Source organism: Corapipo altera, unplaced genomic scaffold (assembly GCF_003945725.1).
Source record: "Corapipo altera isolate COAL_440 unplaced genomic scaffold, ASM394572v1 23, whole genome shotgun sequence".
Lineage (NCBI taxonomy): Eukaryota > Metazoa > Chordata > Aves > Passeriformes > Pipridae > Corapipo > Corapipo altera.
The window spans coordinates 13475773-13500208 of NW_020884878.1; positions in this window are offsets into that span (position 1 = coordinate 13475773).

Sequence of the window (24436 nt, forward strand, 5' to 3'; positions counted from 1 at the left end):
CTTCACCACAAAAGAATATCACCTGGAAAACTGGTATGTTTTGTACTTTAGAGGAATTAAAGGGAAAAATCCTATCACTCTTTTCACAGTTCTGGGAGTGGAACTGCTGTGGTTACTGATGCACAATTCAGCAACACATTGTGTCAGTGATAAGGAGGAAAAGAAAAGCAACATCCAGACATGTCTCTATACAGAGATATTGCAGCATTCAGTCAAATGTGTGCAGCTGATTCCAACAATGTTGTTTGACAGCCTGATTTTTGCAGGAAGTCTAAGGTTAAGGACAGGTAAAGGAGTGTGTTTAAATTCTACTGTTAGTAAACAACCATAGGTGTTCTGTGGTCTAAAGCAGAAAGAAGTGAGTAAACCCTAGGAAAATTACTGGATCAGAAATTTCTGTGTTTCTCTCATTCATATTTGCTCTGCTTAAGCTATGCTTTTACACATTTTTCACACATTTGGAAATCGACCAGTAAAATATTTTCTATTTTGTGTATTTTAACACTTCATTTTTTATGTGCTTGGGTGTGATTTTTAATTAATCATTTTTAGATGGCTGGGAATCAATTTTGCAAGGGCTAAAGAAGAATACAGTTAATAGTAGCTGTAAAGGTACTCTTCAAGAACTGAGCAATAGAAAAATGCACATTTAGAATTCAAATTGAGATGATGGAAAATAGGAGTCACTTGTGAAAATTTGACTTATACATAGTCAAATAGAAAGAGTAGCAAAGCAGATTTTACTGTCATTTAAAATTTTTGAGAGTTTAGAAAAAAAAGGAACAGAAAACAGTGGAAAATTGTGATCACTCTTCTGCTTTTAAAATGACTTTGCTATAAGTTTCATCATTGCTCTTATGTGCCCATTTCTGCAGAGATCCACGTATTTAAGTTCTTTAGAAATTAAGGCCCTGGTGGACCACAAATTATTTTTAGCCTGAATATTTCAGGACCAAAAAATCTTGTCTCCATAAGACTGCAATTGTAAGGACTAGCATGGCAGTGAGGACTGAGCATGCAGTTATGTGGTGATATGATCACCGGATGTGCTACCACAAATAACCATGATGCAAAAAGTTCATGAACTCCCTAGTCACTGAAGGTTGCATATACTCTTGTACTTCCAACTCCTACATTTATTTCTCTTACGTTAAAGAAATAGACTTTGGTGTTGAACAGATGCTAAGAAATTGTGCATATGTTGTTTTATTTTTCTTTCACTTACTTTCTCATTGCATTCAATACTGCACTAGGCCCAGGACTCTTGTCTGGTGGTCTAGAAATGTGTCTGAAAAAATAAGTACTCATTTTTTAAATAAATTCTAACAAAATTGATTGCAATCATGACAAACCCCTTTTTCCTTTCTGCCCAAAAAAGAAAGCATTCTTCCACTTCTCATTACTTCAGCTTGTCTCTCAATCTGTGCCCAAAAAATGAGGCAGAGTGTTCCCACTGAATAATGCCTCCTTATGTAGATAAGGTTTGTAGTTAGAAACATTTTAGCAGAGTTCATGTTTAAAGAAAAAATAAGAGAGAGATTACAAGAAAAACTAATCATATTTTCTAAATATATTTTAACTGAGAATACTACAGCGAAGTAGAATGATGCTACATATAAGATAGCAAGATGTGGAAGGTATTTTCAAGTACCAGGGGTGTTCAAGAGGTAGATTATTGCTGTAGTAATTGTGAGAGGACGAAAAGAAAGCTGGTCTGACCTTAAAATTGTTTTCATTACCCAGCTCACAGAAACCATCATGGACCACTTTTCTGAAATGTCTAGTGAAAGGGTGAAAGTGTTTAACAGGGCATCTGAGGTATTAAAGAGAAGAAGGGCAAAATATTGTCTTATAATTTTAATATTAAAAAAGTGATGTGTGGCTTCTCATTAACTTGCATTTCTTTATGCAATCCTTTGGGACTACTTTATGCTTGATGAATAATACTATAGAATCTTGCCCTTTTTATCTCTAAAGATGTATTCACAAAGGTTCTATAAAATATGTTTCAAAGATGGTTTAAATGCGAATTCTGAGATACAGATTCCACAGGAAAACTAAAGAAAATTGATCAAGAGTGATGGAATACAACAGTTAGCTAACAAATTTTAATGAGAAATGATTCTTTTTGAAACACAGCTTGGTAGCAAGCAATGATACAGAAAAGACGGGGGAAAAAATTGTAACAGGTCATTATTTTTAGAAAGCTTGTTGTAGTGCAAGAGTTGAGGAGAGTGGGTATGTTTAGAAAATTCTTAAAATCTATCATGGAGTGTTTGCACTACATGTGCCAACAGTCAAGGTTTTTCTTCTAGGATGTGGATGACAATTTGTACATAAACTTCTTGCTGGGCTTAGTTCTTATTTTGATATCTATTTCCTGTCTGCAGCTGAAAAAAACCCTAGGGTCAGTCAGTTCTGGATACTTAAGGAAGGACCAAAATGATAACTGAAATGTTTAAATTTTAATCCCTTGATAGGAAGCATCTACAGCTATATAGAGAGGAAGATCAAGAAGAGGACTGAAAGTCTAGGGGTGATACTTTTTTATACAGGGTAACGTTGAACAAAGAAACCAAAAGAAAAAGGTTAACATTCTTGATTGTTCTTTTATTTTTGCTATAGTTATGCTCCTTGTATTTCTTCTATTGAATAAAGAGAAATGTTGTAAAAATTAATTTTTTCTGTCAGATTTAAAAAAGCATGTGATGGTGTATCATCTGCACTCAAAACCCACAAAACTTTGGAATCTTTAATAAAACTGTTAAGAAGATACAGGTATCTATTTGATAGCTCTGACACTGTGTGAAGGCAGGGCACTTTTCCTCCTATTTCTTGCTAAAGTTATTAAAAAAGTTGACCATTTGGTGCAAATCCATGTTGCATATGCTGATGATTTCATTGCAGAAGATGTAGTGCAATAGATGACTGAGATTTGATGGAAATGGAAAACAAATAGGATTTAGTGTAATAAAAATAAATTGCTTATGACTATAAGTCAGCAGAAATGATCTGGATGAGTATACTCAAAGGCTGATGATCATGAATATCAAAAGATCATTACTTAGAAAAGAGTGAGAATGAGAAGGGGTAAGGACTTGAGCACACAATGCAAATACCTATAAAGTGTAAAAGGTAAAGGTAACTTAGTTATCCCCTATGCAGAAGATAGGTTTGGAGTTTAGGACAGTGGGCGGCAAACAAGCTATATCTCTTAGTAATTCTCTCTAAGTAATTCTGATGGTGTTTGACCTGTTACCAGACATTGAGAACATGAAGGAATAATAATGATCTGGGAGGAAATTGCTAGTGAAGGGGGGAAACATTCTATTGTTACAATAAGGTGAGGGTAAATTATGATCATGCCCCAAGATCTATATTGTTTCAAAAACCTGGATCAAGTGGATTAGTATCCCATTAAAAATAATATAGGTACTCATAGAGTGAATCTCTGCCCTGTGACAAAGGGTAGCAGTCTCTGGCTCTAAGGAAATGCTATGAGAAAGACGCTTTTGGGGAGAATATACAACTTGTCATGGGGGATATCAGAGTCTCAGTTAGATGGGAGAATATATCATAATGAATAATTCTGTGCTGTGAAGGTGATTGAATGTGATTCAAAGACATATTCTTCCCAAATTTCTGTGATTGTGTGACAGAGTTTTGATTATTGATTTATGCCTTTTCATTTGTTACACTCATTTTCAGAAAGGAAGGGATTTTAATATTTCTGTCCCTTGTTCACTGGTTGCGTAAAAAATAGCATCAGAAGATGGCAGCAGAGATTGCTGACTCCATCTCATTTCTTTATACGTGCAGCAGAGTATGGATGCTCAGATGCTTAGAACAGAGGGTGAACTTTTCTTTAAAAAGATACTGATTTAGTTCTGGGAAGATAAATTCATTGACTCTAAGAACACATTCATCAGTTCATTTTTTTTTAATGGAAATGATGTGGGAGTTATGAAAGAAAAAATATATTCCTTGTGTCTTCCATATATCTTAATGACAACACTTGCAAGCAGATGAGACAGTTGTTGCAAAAGATCACGGACACATTCACTGTACACAGCCCTCCTGCCTTAGCAATAGCTCATCAAAGGCAGGTGCCCTACATTCTGTATAAAAATAAAATAGATTGAAAATTATAAAGATGTACTGCAAAAGTTTATACAAAGTTGCTTAAATTTCAACAGGCAACAAAGCACAAATAAGACCAAAAAATATGTTTTCCAGACTACATATTCCTCTAATAGCAAGCAATTGTAAAGATCTGCCTATAGGTTATCTTAATCCTCTGATCACAGGCAATGAATGTAGATGTAAGCTTAAACATGTAGAAAGAATAATGTATTTTAGTATACCAACTGATACAGTTGGAAACCCCAAAATTTTGGATGTTCAACTCCCTTCTTGTATCAGAGAGAGACATGCACAGACTCTGTCTGTGGTATCTGGTTAATATTACCTCAGGGAAAGCCAGAGCATCATTCCTCAGAGGCAGAGGGATATCAGGATGGATATATTTATAAAGGACAGAGAAGAAGTAGATGTAGTGGAATGTATCTTTTTTTTCCACAGTACCACTGCTGCCTTGCTGCCTAAAGTGTATTTTGAGCAGCTGTCTCTGCTTCTGCTCCGACTGCTACACACCAATGTTTTTGTTCTGCCTGAACATAAGGAAGTTTGCTTGAAATCTGTCAGTGCTTCTGCTTGCTGTTTTTCTAATAGCTGTAGGAGAGTCCAGATGCACTTGTTTTGTTGTTTTGTTTGTTTTTTTTTCTTTTCATCCAGCATTTCTGCTTCTGTGCTGAATATTAACTGTTTATAGAACTCCGTAACTGAGGCTGACAGACTTGGGTAAAGACTGAACCGTGACTCAGGTTTGCATATTCAAGCCCTCGTTAGCCTTCAGAACAGTTCAAATCAAAGGAAAAAGAAAATTAATGGGCCCATAATATTCTCCCTGGAGATGCATTTTCTAGAGCATCCTTGAATTCTGACAGAAATTTTCCATGATGTCTGTTAAAGCACTTTGGCTGTCTTCCTTCCCAGTTGTAAATGACTGCTACTTGTCAAAGGGGAGACCTGGACTAAGGAGTGTTTAACTAATAGTTCCACAGTATTATATTTTCTGTCTTTCATACATGCACCTAGTTGTCTTTTTGGTGAATGTAACTCAGTTGTTTTACTCACGTATTTTCTTCATAAGCCTATGAGAGGTCAAAGCATTCATGACCACTGTGTTAATGAGAGTAAGTTTCTGAAGGAGTAAATACAGCTGTGGGCATCATATCTTACCTCAATATTGCTTTTTTTTAGGTTGAAGTCAGAACATTTTTTGCTCATAATATACTTCCTTTTTTTTCTGGCATTATCCTCCTTAGAGTAATCAAGAAAAATGAAAAAAAAAAAAAGTAAATATACCCCAGAATGCAATCAGTTGAACTCTACTTTCTTATAGGCATGACAGTGTAGAAGGAATTATCCTTTCTGCCACAGAATGCAATGGGTTATAACACAAATAAAGTAATAATTGGTTAAGTCTTTGTCATTTTCTTTATATATTTGTGATAGTATACTGCTAAGGATTCTTTCTGAGAGACTAGTTCTTTAGGTTCAGGTTGTACTGGGGCTTTGAAGTGATGGATGGGCTTTTCAGAATTTTAAAAAATATTTTATGTGGCAATTGCTACATCCAGAAAGTGAAGGGGCAATATTGGTACTATGCTGAAACTGAGAATACTTGCTATGTTTTCTTCCATTTCCTGGAGCTTTCCTTTGTACTTAATTTGGGTCTTTTGTACCAGTCTTTTGGAAATAACTTGTATAAAACATTGTATAATTTCTGACTAAAAGTTCTGATGACTAGCTGCTATATTGTTTCTATATAAATTTTGTTTCATGTGTTTGCAGGCATCACTGGTTCTTGTCTAGCTGCAAAGGCCTTTCAAGATCAGTGTTTTAATATGAGTGTACCCTATTTAACTTTTAAAAGTATGGAAACAGCCACAGGGAGAGCCTTTTTATATCCTAATATATACTTGTCTATCTCTATGATGTCTTCTGGATTTTTCATTTGTAAATAATTCAATTCAGTGGTAGCTTCTGTTGAAGCTGCAGACCTCAAGTATTTGAGGCTTGCATAGCTATTCTAGTGAGCATAAAACTAGCTGTACCAGCAGAGAATGATACCTTTAAAATTAAAAAAGGAATGAAAAACAATAAAGAAGCCTAGCACAAACCACAGTTTTGCTAGGTTAGAATGGAGAAACAATTATTCCCTATGGGAAGTTATTACCTAGTGTCTTAGAAGCTGGTAAAACCATGTAATTGTAGTGGATTTAAGCACCAGACCCATAAATGTACAAAAAGAAAAAACATGTATTGAGATTTTTTTCCTTACAATTTTTCTCCGAAGGTTTAAAAAGTTTGTTGGGCTTCACAGATGACAATTACACTGGAATGAATAGAAAGAAGGGCCTAATGTTCAAGTGAAACATATACTTTTTTTTCTTTTATTTTCCATTTGCTTGGTTCCAGTTTTGCCAATTAGCTAGTTTGTATTTGGCGTAGACAAAATATGGAAAACATACACTAATATTGAATTGAATATGTTTTAGTTACTCCTTTGACAACGATTCCTTTCTAGTTTTCAGTCATTTGAGATATTGTTGTTAATATAATGTCTGGAACTTCACAGAAGGATTTGATTCAAAATTCTGCCATCTTTGTACAAAATGTGGCGTATCTTGTAATTCTGTTTGCGAATTCTTAGTTCTTAAAGTTTTTTCTCACGATTTTTTAAAGTCTTATATTCTTCATGAATGCAAGTTCTCTTATGACATTGAGAGACAGTCTTTCAAAAATGTATCTTAATTTTTAAAGCATTCTGCTAAAAGCTGGGCTAGAATGAGTTGAAATCTGGGAGGGAAGTTTCCCTGGTGACCTTGATTGTCGATGCTTCACTTTTCTAGGAGGAAAGAGAGAGAGAAAATGACACCTTCATATATCTCTCTGGGGTGAGTTACAGTAAAATATTCTGTACTATGAATTGGGTACTTGGGTTTTTAACTAACTGAGAAACTAAAAGAAATACCTAGCATTAAGTGACTTTCACAAGGAAGCAGACAAGAAAAGCATTTAGATACTGTGTTGTATCACTTTCTGTGCATCTATGTGTACAACACCAGAACAAGTATGCACATAGTCTGCAAGGACGTAGAATATATTTATCTTTTTTTTCTTTTCCCCCTAGCTTTTTTTTCTAAAAATCAGGAATTTAATATTATTCAGTGAAATAACTTTAGTGGAGAGAATGTCCTTCAAGCTCCTAATGTGAAAGAAAAAGTTTCTGTGAAAAACTCTGGATTATTCCTAAAACTGCTCAGCAGTTTTGTGTTTAAGTGTTGTTCAGAAGCAGTTCTTTCAATTAATTTGGTGAGATCTGGTTTCCTTTCTGGATGATATGGATTTCTTATGTAGTATCTATCAATAGGTCTTTCTATGAAATACGATTAGGACTGTAAGGAAATTCAGATGCTATTACTTAGGTATCCCGTGGAACAAAAATGTCAGCCCATCTGTCTGGCATTGACATTTGAAATTAAAAAGGCAGTATTAGTGTTTAAAGATTAATCTCCCTAATGGTTCAGTTAATCTTCCCAAAACCTTAAGGTATTTGACTGACAACTCCATGAATTTCCTCCTCAGGTGTGCATTTATAAGAATAAAGGCATAAGTAGAAAAAACCCCCTACATCCTAAACCCACAGATACTTCAAGGAGCTCACAAACATTAGACACTTTGTCATTCATTTCCTGAAGATTCTTGGCCTCCTCTGTAATAATCAGATTCCTCCACAAGCTACCTGATATCCTTTATTGGCTAGAAAAGTCAAGTTTTCGTTCTTCTCCAATAATGGTAGCACAGAAGGTTTATTAAAAGCCTGGCCAGTGTGGTACAACATATGTAAGGTACCTAAGACTAGACATCTAAAGAAAATAGGTTTTTTTTGTGATATTAATAACCTCTTAAAGTTATTAATATAGAGTCTGTTCTTTCAATCTTTTAAATCTGAATACTTCTTCCTTGGCAAGCCTCTGGTAAAACATGAAAAATTTGAAGTAAAGAGAACTAGATCACACAAGCATAGAAAAACTGTATCAGACTGCAAGGATTTTAGTAACTTTTGCTTAAGCTGGTTCTAATAATGAACAAAGAGTGTAAAATATTACAAGGAAATTGTTGGAACTGCTTTGTTCTCCCTTTTTAAAGCTCAGGATTACAAGTTTCTAGAAAGTCTATGTAGATGTTACCTGGACAACAAATTTGGACAACTTAGTACTGTAGCTAAATCATATATCTCTTGTGCTTTCATGTTCTCATAATTTAAAAAATAATTTTCTAGCTTCTAAATGCTTCTTCAAGATGCATAAACCGAATAAACAGAAATAGCTTCATGCTATTTCTTCATATGAATGTCACTACAATTGGTCCTGGAAGAAAGGAAATTGTTTCCTTTGAGAAATATATCATAATTTTCTTGTATTTCTTGATACCTTCCTCCCTGCATGTGAAGAGCAAAGAGGTTTCCTCCTGAGTTATAATGCTTAAAACCTTAAAGACATCTCTGGATAAACTGCTCTGTGACCAAAAAGGTTTGAACTGGGTCAGATAGATTATACTCAAGCTGACATTTATAGATGATGTTATCTGTTGACTTCAGCTATAGAGCACACACAAAACAGAAATACATAGGGGTATGGTAAGAATTCTTTACTGTGGTGGAGGTTTAACTTTGCCCGGAGGTTGATTAAGTGTAGGCAACCAGACCCTTAGTTGGTCAGATTTACTGTTTTATTCATTATTATGATAAGATACAATTACTTTAAGGGAAACCATCATCTCAATAAAAGAGAAATGGCTTGGTTTATTTAAAACTGGTGAGAAACAGAGAAAGAATGAGGTGACTGCAAGCTCAGGAGAACAAATGTTTTCAACAGATGCAAATTAAAAACCAGTGTATGGAACTCATTTCAGATAGTCATTGTTCCAAGTAGGATGATATTACACTTTGAAAAGAACAAAAGGAATGGAAGTTAAGCTAATGAGCCTAAGCAGACCAGAATAGAGGAAGAAAATATGACCTCAAAACCCTACTGTCTTGAGGCTGGACAGTGATGAGACAAATGCCATGCAATTAACATAAAGTATTCTGATGCTACTGAAGATCCTTGATCAGACCAGTTGATAAAGAAAAGTTCAGAAAGTAGTGTTTCAGAAGGCTATCAAACTCCAGCTTGCTTAAAGTGGTTTGAATGTTAGAAGGAAAGTGATTAAATATCTATATATTATAGATATAATATAGTATATAGATATAGAAAAGAGATGGCTGTGTGATTGAAATAATCGGATATGGTTGGTCCTGCCTTGGGGCAGAGCTGTAAGTTATGTACTAGATGATCTTTTTCTATGACCACCTTTCCTATGGTCCTTTGGCTATGCCCTTTCTTTGATAAATGATTTGAAAGTCAAAACTGATTGAGACTGTGGCAGGAGTTTTGACAGGTCCAGAGCAAAAGAGGCTACTGAGACATATCCCTCTTCCTCTCCGGTGACATGACCTTCTGGGTCTGAGCTGAGCAAAGCTGAGAGGATCAAGGACCCATAGGACAGATGGAGAATAGTTACTTTCAAAACTTTTCCTGCTACTCTGGTCACTCTTGTCCTGTGGTGGGGCAGTGGATGATAAATGGGTTGAAGCCCAGAGAAGAGCACCTGTTACTTAACTGCAGGCAAACCAGGTATGGAAATCACCTGATGTTTTTAACCTCTGACCCGATAGAATCTCCATACTGAATCACTCCTGAATAGGTTTTTTAAGAACTGTAAATGACTCCATGTTTAGAATATGAAAATTCTAGCAGTTGTGCTGTTGTAATACTGAAGGGCATAAATTATCACTTATTACCCTCCTTTACAGAACTAGAATGAGTGCAGATTGCTTACTTTAATGTGAACATGGAATAATTACCAGAATAATTTGCCTTTGTTGTTAAAACCAGTAAATCTACAGTGATAGGGAATTATGGGAGTTTAAGCAGAGCAAAATAGTGAAGACCTCAACAACGTTTCCAGCTCCCTTAATTTGATTTTGGATTTTGCAACACTTGGCACTACATCACAAGTATTGGCTTGAGAATTGCAGCCACCATTCAGAACAGATAAGGTTCTAGCTTGTGTGGACAAACACAAAGTTCAAAGCATGATGTTAAGGGAATATAGGAGATAGCCTCAAGGGCTTCTTGAAATTACTGAAGCCAGTTGCTGCTTTGTTAGCTTTCACTTTAAAACAGTTTTATTCCTGCCCCACACGCCCCTGACAACATTGCTATATTGACAAGTGAATATTAAAGATTGAGAGATCAGAAAGAAACCAACTTGTCTATTTGTTTTCTTCTTTTTGGAAATATGATTTTCAGGGTTTTTATGATCTGGCTCATAACCTCTGAATCCTACTTCACTTTACATTTTATTTAAAGCACAGCCTTTCCATCAGATCATAAACCTTCGACATTCTCAGAAGCTGGTTCAATATTAATTTAAAGGTGAAGTCAGTCTGCAGAGCTACCAAATTTTTTCCTCCCTCAAATAATTTTTCTGTAATAATTCCACAATAACTTGCTTCCTTGAAATGTTTACATCTTCTAGATGAATAAACCAGTTGAGTCTGATAAAGCTGAACTTTGAACGTCATCCAAGTAGACATATCTTTCCTTGTTCTTTTAATCACTTTTTCTTTTTTTTTTTTTTTTTTAGAAAGACATGAGGACAAACATATTAAAAAACCCTAAATCATTGAATGTTTTTGCTGTTCTTTCAAAAATCACGAAATCATAGAACCATAGAATGGCCTGGGTGGGAAGGGACCTTAAAGATCATATGGTTCTGAGCCCCTTGCTATGGGCAGGGACACCTTCCACTAGACCAGGTTGCTCAGAGCTCCATCCAACCTGGTCTTAAATGCTTCCAGGGATGGGGCATGCACCACTTCTCAGGGTGACACGTTTCAGTGCCTCACCACCCTCACGGTAAAGAATTCTTCCTAATATCTAATCTAAACCTACCCTCTTCAGATTTGAAGCCATTCCCTCTTGTCCTGTCACTACATGTCTTGTAGCCTCTCTCCATCTTTCTTTACAACTTCTTCATCTAAAGATGCACTCAACAGTGAGTTTCTAATTTTTGCAAGTAGATATCCCATTGAAATACCAGTAAGGACAAGAGAAATCAGTTAAGTGAAATGGAATGGAATATGTAGCTGCAGAATCCAGTGACAGTTATCCTTTTTTTTTGAGAACTAGATTTGCAGTTACCTGCAGTTCAGGTTTCTATTTGATAGCTAAGTAATCTTTCAGTAAAGATGAAATCTAGTTTTTGAAGTAAAGAAGATCAGAGAACAGAAAGGAAGAATATTCACTGTAGTTCTACGGACAATGGGGTGTTTATGTGGCTTGTGAAGAGAAGCAGCTGAAAATAACTGAGGAATTATGCAGTGGAATAATCTGAAAGACTTCTGCAAATGTTTCGAACTGGTGTTCTTTCATGTCAGTGCTGTGGATGGAAGGTTTAGGGTCAGTGTGCAGAAGCATTTTTTTTTTTTTTTTTAATATTTTTTTTTAGTAAGTCCAGTTTTCATTTTGTGACAGAGCTGGTTTTGATAGAGGCTGTCTAGAATTAGAGGTAAATTTTTAATTCAATCTCTTTTAACTATGATTTCAAGAGAAGTATTTAATGAGAACTGTATTCTAGAATATTTTGACTGGATGAAATGAGTACTTTTTTAATCTATTTCTGCAAATGACAGTAAGTAGATCCCAAAGAAACCAGTATCTCAGTGAGCTGATCAACAGAAAGCATTGGTTCTTAGTGTCAGCAGACTTTCCAGACATGTCCTGTTCCTCTGTCAGGGGCGTTGTATGCTAAAGAAGCCCTTTATCTGCCGCTGGTTCTTTCTTCTAAAGGATGTTTTCCTTTAAATTTAGGACTGTGGTAACTTCACTTAGTTTGGTGCAGATTTCTAAGTGGTACAATGGCCAACATATTTCAGTGCTAAAAACCAAGAATTGGCTTGTGGACAGTTACTGCTGAACTTAAAACTTCTCTATGTCTTTGATAATGGTTACTAATGAAAAAGGAAACCGAAAGGAGTTGGCGTTGGCTGGGGAAGCTGGACCAGCTGTGGTTGAGCTGGCTGATCTTCATCTGTGGGCTCTGCGGTCCTTGGAAAAGAGCCTGCTCCTGCCAGCACGACTTCCTTTTTTAATGACGCTTGTGAGGTTTTGGTTTAGCTGTCAGTCCCATCTATAGACTAAATATTTAAATGCTCATATCAAGTTTGAATGGAGGAAAGAAAAACAGATTCAAGCAGACTTTTTGTATTCATATCAGAAGATAGTGGGTCTTTCTGTAACGCTGCTCTAAGATTTCTCCAAGACTATATGTGTTGTAACATCTGTAACTCATATTGGGCTTAAAGATTTTAGTCTCACATGTAACTAGGACCACTTTCCTGTATGAGCTAGAAAAGATGGTAGTTTTCAGCCTCTGAAGGAACTGAAAAGATATAAAATATTCCCATGTCCAATGTAAAGTGCATGATCATATCCATCACTTTTGAGAGCTAAAGTAAAAAAACATACCTAAACACAAGTGTATAAAACATTTATGGATTTGTAATTTAATATTTGATTGTTTGAAAAAAAAATTCCAAAGCTTCCAGTGGTTTGAAGACCCATTGCCCAAAAAATCTATAGATTTTACTTAAAAGCATATTGGTTTGGGTGACAGGCCTTTTTATTTATATATATATATATGTATGTATGTTTGACATGCATATTTTAATAATATATATAATATATAAATGATAATATAATTAAAATAAAGATGACATGGTGGAGGTAGAATTAGAGTAACACAGTTGTAGCCAAAAAGTCTGTGTAAATTATTTCTATATGCATGTAACTATGATTTGATGACAAAGGAGACTTTCAGGCTTACACTGAGCTCTCAAGTATTTGTCTCTTCATTTTCAGATGCTCTGGATCTGTAAATAGCTTTGCTTATGACTAACAGGTGTCTGTAAGGAATCTATGTATCTTGGATAAGTAAAGCTGCTTCACAGCAATGTAGTTATGATATTGGCATACTGCTATGAGCAGCGTAGGCAAAAAGGAAATACAACCTGCTACAAAGAGGCCTCCTCCCCATTGAAATAGTTATCTGGCACCATGGAATAGTTTTGTTTCTTCTAAAAGAAAAAGAAGATGAAGAGGAAGAATGAGTTTTCATTCTACTAACACAGTGCAGTGAAATGTTTTATTTCTAGGGTCTCTTTTGGCAAAGGATATCGTGGCAGAATAACTGAGTGAATGAGTGCTTAAACCCCATGAAAAACAACATGTCCCTAATGAAAAATTCTGACCACAGAAGTGTTCACCCACTACATTAAGCTGAGAGCATGATTGATTCAAGGGTTAGATGACATGAAAACATGTATACACTTTGTGTTAACCTTTTATGTCTATGAAGGACAGATGATAAGCCCTTTACCCTAGTGCCAGACTAAACAGGGATTCAATCTCTCCACTAGTTCCACTCTAATTAAATGTGGATATTATGTAAACAGTGGGCCAAACTTTTTACGAATTCAGAAAATGCTAGTTTCATTTTTCTTGTCAGGCTACAAAACTAGACCATCAGCATTTGCTGATCATTCATCTACGAAACACGGTAGTTTGATTCCTTCATATATGGCTGTTTGCAGAAACAGAAGTTAATTAATTGAAGCATTGGTGCTCAGCAAATTATTTTATTTTCCCCTTTAGCCAGATTTCATTGTATCCTTAGAAAAATCTGTAATAACATGATACAAATGAAAGATCACAGAGACCATTTCTTATCGAAAGGGCACATTTACTTAGCTTTAATATAGGAATAATAACACTGGCATACAAATATACTGTAACTCAATCAAGAATGCAATCAGCTGGTTTGGTGCTATTCATGTGGCACCTAAATAATTCAAATTAGTCAAATCCCCTAGAATCAAATGGAGGAGTCACTGCTATGCAAAGCTAGTGTAAAATTCAATTTGTACTAATCTGCCTTGGTGAGTGGAAGCACAAAATATACTAGAATATTAGCATCACTTGTCTGCTTTGGAGTTCAATTCTCTCTTTTTTCTTTCTTTTAATTTCTCTGTATCCTAAAGACATGGACATATTTAAGGTAAAGTGATTTTAAATTTTATAGTTTATCTTCTGGAAGAGTAGAAAATTCATTACTTAAATATATGTTACTTTTTTTCACTGTTCCATTAAGGGGCAACTAAACATAGGAATATCAGGAAAAGCAAATTATTTATTCAGAAAAATAAAACTAATAAACCTCTCTTCAGCATTGTATGAGAATGAAATCCAAAAACTGAATTAAGATAATAAACAGAACAGTTTAAAATAGCTGTTTTCTTCAGTGATTCAAGATATAGCAGCAGAAGTTAAAATCAAGACAAATACAAATGTTAATTTCAGGGATAAATGTAGCTTTAGATTACTTTTTTCTTGTGTTCTTTTGACATGAAATGGAATGTTATACATGCAATACTTCGACAAGCATACTGATCCTCATGTAATATTGAAGTCATAGTATCAGTTGAAAGAAGTAGAGTGATACTTTTGTACACGTTCAAATATGTATGCTCATTTTACATGAATGCTCAGTTCTAAGAAGATTGGCTAACAGTCATTGTAAATTCTTTTGCTTTAATAGGTAGGGATTCTCTACGAAGAGGGTTTTTTTTTTAGCTTTTAGGTAAAATCATTACATACTTTAAAAGACTGAAACTTAACATGTGCTATTTCTTATTCCCGTGAGAAGCAAGGGCCTGCACAGCTTAGCTTAGACCCACAGGATGCACAGGAAAAGAGTTGTTCTTAGAATAGTAGTGGAGGCCATCATGATCTGTTCCATATTCTCAAGGCAGAAACTGCTGTTGTTATTAACTCAGACTCCTTCACTAAAGCTTCGGAAGGTGCTTAGGAAGGAGCTTTGGAAGGAGCTTCAAAAGGTTCAGTGGTGCAAAGGACCCTTTGTGGTAGAAAAGTCAGGTCAGTGTTAATACTGATTGACACAGATGACCACACAGCTTGACAACTAAGAGTGAATTGAAGGACTAGTGTGATCAGACATGCCTGCCCTAATGTAAGCAGTAGGAAAAGGCTCACTCAGTCTGCTACTGTAAGAGCTGTCTACAACTGGAAGCCCACTTTGACCACCTCTGTGAAGAAAAACTCTGTTTCTGTGTAGTCCATGATAATTCAAGGAGGAAAATGAACTGAACTCTGATGTTCAGTTGATTTCTTTGAAATTGTATGAGTGATATTCTTCACTGAATAACACTAGTTGGCAGAAAAATGTGTGGTAATGGGGGAAGGGTTTGAAGAACAGTCTTCTGCAAAGATGGGTAACTTCTGCTTCACATTTGAAGAGAAATATGGAAGAGGGGAAACAAAGCACATATGTGTATATTTATAATTGTGACATGCCAGGAAAGGAATCTGGGATCAGGGGCTGATGTGCAACAAGCAGTAGAAATAAGAGAAGGAATGAACTGTGAGAAGCCATGTCAGTGAATAGAAAGAACAAGGGGGAATCAGTAGAGAAATAACCAAACTGACGTAGCTGAAGTAACATTTTTTGCAATACTGTTCAACGTGCTTGTAAGGGAGGAAAGACTGTCTTTAATAAGACAAGAAATAATGAAACCACTGGGGGAGAACTTGGACAGAAGCTTTAGCTGTGTGGACAGACTAAGTAGGAAAGGCTGGATAATAGAAACATTACTTAGAACATAAATATAGGATTTGTAGTTTATTAATGATGGCTTTGAAAGATTATGGCATAAAATGAAAGATTGTGATGGGAATTATGGTCACTATCTACTTCTAAAAGTTTTATAAGGGGAAGGTGTTGATTCATCCTAAGCCACAATGACACTTTTTTTGTGTGTGTAACTACAGTGATCTTCCCACCTGCAGCCTCAGGGCCATAAAACCACAAGAACATGCTTAGTCATCTAGGCTATTTGGGCTGTTAAGTTTTGCTTGAACAAGTAAGTCTGTTGATTTATTTCTCGTTTCTCTTTTGCATATTAATAGTTACCAAAGGCAATTACAAGATGTTTGAAAAGAAAGACTCTCAAATACCACTGTGTCACAAGAGAACGGAACCAGAGTCTGAGAGAATTGATTTTTATTTTTTTTGTTCTAAAAATACACAAGTCAAACTGCCAGCTGCTATATATCAGCTTAGGCCCCTGGCAGCAGTTTTGTACCAAAAGAGAGCCTGGCTCTTCTTCCCTGAATTTTGCTTAATTCCATCCTGTTTTCATTCAAGTGTGTGCTTCTGAGAGGATAAGCACTGAGCTGTAGTTCTTAGAGGCTGCAATCTCTTAAAATATAAAATAAATAAGTGGCTTTGGGATAAACATTTTCTTTCTGCCAGTGGCATAATGCTTGGGTTTGAAATGCTATCATCCAAGGAAGTTTTATCTTGAAAAACTTTTCATGCTGTCTGGCTCTGAACATTAGCCCAGGTAAGATTCTGAAAGTACTGAATTATCTGTAAAAAAGGAAAACTGAAAAATAGCAAGGATTCAAACTTTTCCCTAAACGTTTCTTTGAGCCAAGACCTTGCATATCTGTCATTAGAACGGACTAATTTGAGATATTCCTGCAGCTGAGACCTGTCTGTGTGCTCTGTTGAGTTCCATTTGTAACATTATAAATGTGTACAAGCAAAAGTAATCTGGGATTTGGTGTGTTATCATTAGAATTCTCATTACGGTAACAGAAGTGACCACTGCAGATAATGTTGCAAAACGGTTTCTACTCTAACATTTCAAATTCACTTGCTCAGAAGTGGGAAAATTTACTCCTTTTATGCTAAAGTTCTCATGCTTTAGCTCAGATAGTAATTTATTTATTTATTTTATTTTACTGGGAAATGAGGAAAGAAAATTCAATGGGTAAGGAGAAGAGCAGAAGAAACGCATATTTACTGTACTTTGTGGTATGTTGACCCTGGCTGGATGCTGGCTGTCCACCAAAGCCACTCTATCACTCCCCTCCTTGGCAGGGCAGGGGAGACAAAATATAACGAAAGGCTTGTGGGTTGAGATAAGGACAAGGAGAGATCACTCACCAATTACAGTCACAGGCAAAACAGACATAACTTGGGGAAATTAGTTCAATTTATTACAATCAAATCAGCACAGTACAATGAGAAATAAAACCCAAATGTTAAACCACCTTTCCCCTACCCCTCTCTTCTTCCTTGTGCTCGTCTTCACTCCAAATTTTTCTACCTCTTCCCCCATCCAAACAGAGAGAAAGGGAATAGGGATTGTGGTTGGTTCATCACACATTGCCTCTGCCACTCCTTCCTCTGCAGGGCAGGACTCCTCACACTCTTCCCCTCCTCCAGCATGGGGTCCCTCCCACAGGACACGGACTTCCATGAAGTTCTCCAATGTAAGTCCTTCCTATGGTCTGCAGATCTTCACTAAACTGCTCCAGTGTGAGGGCCTTTCACAGGATGTAGTCCTTAAGGAACAGGCTGCTCCAGTGTAGGTCCCCCATGGGGTCACAAGTCCTGACAGCAAACCTGTTCCAGTGTGGGCTCCTCTCTCCACAGGTCCTGCCAGGAGCCTGCTCCAGCGTGGGCTTCCCTTGGGGTCACAGCCTCCTTCAGTCACCCAGCTGGTATGAATGGGGAACTCCAGGGGCTACAGGTGGGTCTCGGCTTCACCATGGACTTCCATGGGCTGTGTGTACAGCTGCCTCATCATCATCTTCACCTGGGGCTGCAGGGAAACCTCTGCTCTGGTGCCTGGAGCACCTCCTCCACCTCCTTCTGTACTGAACTTGGTGTCTGCAGAGTTGTTTCTCTCACATATTCTCACTCCTTACACTGCCATTGCTGATACACAACAACATTTTCCCCTTATGAAATACATTATCCCAGAGGCACTACCACTGTTGCTGATGGACTTGGCCTTGGCCAGCGCTGGGTCCACTTTGGAGCCATCTGGCTTTGGCTCTGTTGGACATAAGAGAAACTTCTAGGAGCTTCTCACAGAAGCCATCCCTGTAGCACCCCAGCTACCAAAACCTTGACATACACACCCAATCCATAACTTGAATTTGTCAGACTTACTTCTCCAACACAATAGCTATAATTAATCAGCTCTATAACTACAGCTTCTGAAAATCCTCTGAAGACCTTTCAGATCACATTGCTGGGTTCTGTTACAGGTTTGTAAGAGCATGTGTTTTCTGAGGTGAATCTTCTCTGGGATACAGTCATAGGCTGAAAAATCTTTCTATACTTAAGTTTTCCTGTGAGTGGAATAAATCTTCTATCCTATTACCATATTTTTATGTATATGTTATATGTGCAATCTGACCTACCCTTATTATCATGTACTATTTCTGCTTGAAGTGTCCTCAGAAAACCTGCACCCAAAATATTCTCCATTAATTTAGAGGAACAGACATAGAACAGATGAAGCCATGGACAGGCCTGCAGTACAGGAAAATCTGCTAGGACAGAGGAAGTTAGCTATAGGAAAGCAAAGACAGGGTCTTCCTGGGAAACAAAGGATCCTTGAGGTCACTTTTGTATTTTGAAAGTGGAAGTACAGTAGAAACAGAAATACAATATATTACTGCTGAATCAGATTTGTTTTAATACAGAAGATTTGTAGGCGCTTCATGTGCAAATGAAGCAGAAAGGACAGTTTTTAGGCAAGCACATTGGTGTCTTAAAAGTAGCTTGATCCCTTTACCTTATATTGTTTTTTTGTTCTCTTTCACTAGTTTGTTAGTGGACAGGTTGGATTGATGGGCCAAGTCCAGTTGTATGAGGTTCAATGAGGCAAATTGCTGCGTCCTGCACTTCGGTCGCAACAGCCCCACACAGCATTACAGGATTGGGGCAGACTGACTGGAAAGCTGCTGAGTGGAAAAGGACGTGGCTACACATGAGCCAGCAGAGTGCCCAGGTGGCCAAGAAGGCATTTCTGATATTGGGCATCCTGGACAGTATCAGAAATAGTGTAACCAGCAGGACTAGGGCAGAGATTGTCCCCCTGTAATCGGCGTTGGTGAGTGCACCTCGAGTCCTGTGTTCAGTTCTGGGCCCCTCACTACAAGAAAGACATTTAGTAACCATTTAATTACACTGGAATTCAGACACTTGATCATTTAAACCACATCGGGAATTTGCAATGAATGTTCATACTTGATAAAACACATAAAAAATGAGAAAAAAAAAAGGCCTGATGTGGACTATGGCAAGCACAGTTTATTTCTAGTACTGTCAGTGAAATAACTTCTGTCAAAGGAGAAAGGATAAAAGCAAACTGAATCTGTGTTATTCTTAACTTTTAAGGTATTTCTCACAATTCTTATCTCCTTATAATAATAAGGAAGCATTTGATTTCAGCGTTTTGGCTCATGTAAAATAATAGTTCAAAATAAGTGTCTTAATTATGCAATTAAATGGAAGAAGATTGCAATTTAAATTCTTGTTGACTGCTACGAAGTTATTTAATAAGCATAACCAGAGTTCAACTGTGCATAATGTGTAGTTGTTGCATGATGTAAGACCCTGTGGGGTGACCCACGAAGTGTTTTGCTTTGCTAGAAACCAAGAAAGTTCAAATTCTCACTCATATTATATAAGCACTTAAAGTCATTTTAAGGTTGGAAAAATTGTTGAGGGTATCTTATCATGTATCTTCTTGTCATGTATTATATAAAAATCTGTAGCCCTTATATAGCTGTAATACCCGAGTATATTCCAGAACTGCACTAATGACTTGTTGAACATCTATTGTGTGTAGTTCTCACTGCTATTCCTGCTGTTGTTCAGCTGGGAAATAAATAATAAATCTTATCTTTTTGTCCCCTCCAGATTCTTATAACATTACAATCACTGGAGTAGCTGAAAGCTTTAGAGACTGGAGTTAAAGGATAGTGGCTTGATATTTTAGGCTAATAGCAGTTTATCTTTTGTGCTTTTCCTGTGGTGCAAGCCCTACTAACCAGGCAGCTCCATGTTGCCTTCACTGTGTGGAGCTGTAGTGTCATTAGGAGCTATGCCTCTGTGTTTGATCCAATCTTCAGGCTGGTAGTGGGCAGTCAAGCTGAGCTGTATATTGAGGAGATGGTTGCTTTGAGTAGTTTGAGGCAGTTTTTAATGTTGCGTCTTATCTGTAAATGTAAAAAATTTGTTCCAATACCATGTTTGTTTGATTACAATTTAGAATATGTGATGTTGGAATCTGAAGAGTTTTTAATAAAGGAGGTTAAATTTTCTGTGGAAGAGATGGAATGTAACATCACAGGGTGTGGTTTAACAGCCTTGTGTCTGAGAAGCTTTGGAACATGAAAGATCTTGAATCTATCCACTGTTTTCTGCTTTTGGGAGAGGGACTTAGGATTTTGGTTAATTTCATCTACTACCTGATCAAAAAGATGGAAGGAATGTATTTTCTTTGCATTTCTTGATCTTTATTAGTGAGGTAGCTCAGAGCCAGGTGTGGAATCTCTTGTGTTGGGAAAGTCCTTATTGTCTAATTAGGAGAGCTCTAAGACGAAAACTGTAAGGATAGCTTACCTCCTACGACCTAGTTTTTTCATGCATAGTCAAAGAGATGGAGGTAAATTAGGTCTCCAAGAAAACCAAATGGATGAAAGCTTAGGAAATTCCTAGGTTTTGCCCCAGAATGTTGTATTCAAGGTATTAGCTTTTTCTGCTGCCTATGAATATACTTTCTGGAGGAGATTTGAATTAGTCCCTGTATAATCCAAGTGACAGGTGCAATTTTTACTATCTGAGCTACTCTTTGGGAATGTAATTACAGGCTAGGCTTTATCTGATCCATGTGATAAAAAGAAAGAAACCATTTGAGTTGAGTTTGTTTGTTTCATTCTTTGTGTGGCCATGACATTTGCATGAACAGTACTGAACTGCTACTTCTTATATTTCTACCACATATAAAAGGTACTTTTGAAACTTACCCAGAAGATTGTGTGAAGAATTCTCAGGCATATTTGTGAATGAATGTTTCAGAGGAAAACTCAACATCTTCTCTTTCCAGTGCTGGTCTTTCAAAACTGCTTCCTTTTTTGCATATCAAAAGTAACTTAAACCTTAGCAAACTTTCAGTAGGATTAATTTGTTTAATGGGTTCTATGAACAATTTTATCTGAAGGAATATAAATGATATTTGTCTAGAAGACAAGTGATGATCATAGAATCACAGAATAATTCAGGTGTTAAGGTACCTCAGGAGACCTTTAGTCCAACCCGCTGCTCAAAGCAGAGCCAGCTATATTGTCTGATCAGATTACTGACTTGGCTTAAATACCCTAATAAACACAATTTGGATAGGTTTAAATATTATAATTCTTTAAATTCTTTAGAAATGTTGGATTTACTGCAAAGGGGGGAATATTCAACAAGATTTCATGGGCATCTGTGACCCAACTTTTTAATGAGCATTTGTGTGTCTGATATTTATTCAGTTCTGGGAATGAAGCGAATATTTTAGTAATTAATCCCTGATGCATTGGAAAGAATGTAACACTTAATATTGGCAGAATTTTGACATCTGAAAGAAAATCATTGCTGAAGTGGTCACTGTGGAAGAAGATTCTGTTAGAAAGGGTATATATGATGCTGATAAAAATTCTAGTGACAAAGTTAATGTCATATGTACATTATTACATTAGAAAAAAAGCATTGCAAAGTTGAAATCTGGTTTGTTGAAAGTTTTAAAATTATTTCAGAGTCATTCTGGCTTCAAAGTATCCTACACTGTTTTTGCTTTCTGAAACATTTTTGCCCTTTTATACTGCTATGTGAAAAATCTCCTGCCTCAGAACACAGAGGTTAGCACCTGACTGATAGTGAACAGCACTTCTACAGCATATGAGTTAAAGAAAACAGGGAGCAATTCAAACTGGTAACTATCCAAGGATGCTGGACACAGCATCCTCAGGCAGCTAATGGACAGAGGTGAGATGCCAAGTAAGTTCACTGAAATTAGGTGGTTTCTCTACAAAAGATGATGTAAACTCAGTTCCAATTTTTTTTCTTTCATTTTTTCCTGTAGTGCAAGCCATTGTCCAACAGTCCTGATGGTAGAAGTTCAAATTGCTATTGTGCTCTTCAAGTCAGCCTTCAACAATACAATGGCAAAATCACAAATGAGTTTCTGTGCCAGATGGGACCTAACTGAACACATAATTGAAACAGTGAGACCACCTGGATACACAAGGCTGTCGACTATAAAAAAGGCATACTCCTAATAGTGACTTGTAGAAACAGACCAAAAAACTTTTATAGGCAGCATGGTGAGTGTTAAGGAGAGTTCTGTTCCTTTCAAGCCTTTGTAAATTCCAGTTGTGGCTGTAGATTAATGCTTCCTCTGGAAAGATGATTCAGCAGGTTCCTGGTATAGCTTCTGGTTCTCTGTTTATCCAAACCCCACCCAGCCACCATGACATAGCTTCCATTTTCTCTTGTGATTTGAAGAAGTTATGCATAATCCACCTCTCATTAATAATCCAGTCCTCTGAGGAGCCATTTCCTATTCATTTCATATTTTACAGGGCTCTAAAAGTTGATGTAAATGAAATACATTTTGGAACACCTATGTAGGTACTATGATCATTTTTTTTTCTAGAGTAGATAAATTGGGCCCTTAAGGCTTATTGTGATTAAAAGCTTCACTGCTTATGGTAAAATTCTAGAGCCACACATATTGCTGTTATTAGCATATAAATGCTCTTATCTGCCAGAGTTGGACATAATCATGAAATATGCCATCATTCTAGGATGAAGTTGGGAGCTGCCTGGGGTCCCACAACATTATGAGAATGAAGCAGCAATACTATTGTCATGGTTGAAGAAGTACATTCATTACCACCCCCTCTCTTTTGAAACTGGTAATTTTACAGAAAAAATGGCTTACTTGCTAGGTAGAATTTCTGAGACTTATTTTAATAAAAAAGGTGACTTTTTTCCCCCCAGAACAGTAACTTTAACACTGACTTTATCTCAGGGTTTTTTATTAAAAAAAAAAAAAAAGTGTTTTAACTTAATTAATGCAGATTCTTTGCATGCATGTGGAAAACAAATAGTTTAATAATAATCAAGTTGTCAGGGATTTAATCTAAATGTAAAACAAGCACCTCTGGAAAACTTTAAGAGATGTATCCCATATTTTAGCTGTGTGATCAGTTTTTCTCTGGAGCTTTCTAGGATCCACTTTCTTCTTATTTGCTCCTTATTTGTGTGGTTTTAACTACTGTTTCACAAGGACCTCTGGCTGAGATCATCTACAGGGCTTTCCAGGAAGGTATGAGCTCAGATGCTCTTTCAGCCTACTTCTTTTGTTATGAATATGTAGAACGTAGCTGAGAACACCCTTAGTCAGTTATTCTACGGACTGAGAGAAAAGCAAAATAGAACAAGCATCCTCCTACACAGCTTTATTTTCCAGAATCCCTGGGTGGGTTTACATTCTTTTCATAGTATTGCAATAGTCAGGGCTTATTTTGAGATCTAAACTCCACTAATGTGTATAAAAATTTAAATGAAAAAAATCTGTATCAAATAAACTGAACTGTTATTTAAACTGCATATTTTTTTCATTTTGTTATGGTTAGAATAAAACCTTTTACTGTGTATATTTTTCTTTTCACCAGAGGCTTATAATGCTATGACAGAGGCCATTTTTGCAGGACATATGGTCTGTGTGAAATTTCAATAGAAATCTTACAAGAGAGTCTGATCATGCGAGGTTTCCAGCTCAGTTTGCAGATAAAACTGGCTATAAAACAGATAAGCATCCAACCTTTGAATCCTTATCTAAGATGAGCCTTTTGAGGTTCTGTCCTCACCATTTTCTAAGGGGTACAGATGGAATCAGTTCCATCAGTTGCCAGGCCCAGATCAGTCAATGTCAAGCCTATTTATTTTCATCAAGTAAAGGAGGATCTCTTGATAGCATGCATCCTGTTCATTGTTTCTGACCCATACTGTTGAGATTGAATCCATATGTTTATTACTTCCACAAGAAATCTAAGGTGAGTAATTTATGAGCTCTGGTTATATTATAGGAACATTTCTGTAAGAAAATACAGTTTTCTAAAAAAAATTGCTCACTTATCTTCATAATCATAAATTATTTCATACATAATTACGAACAGACAGTATGAATAATTGTCGTCATTGAGAGCTGTTTGACACTGAGAATATACTGCTTATTTTATAAACTTTTTAATGCACAGTCCATAAA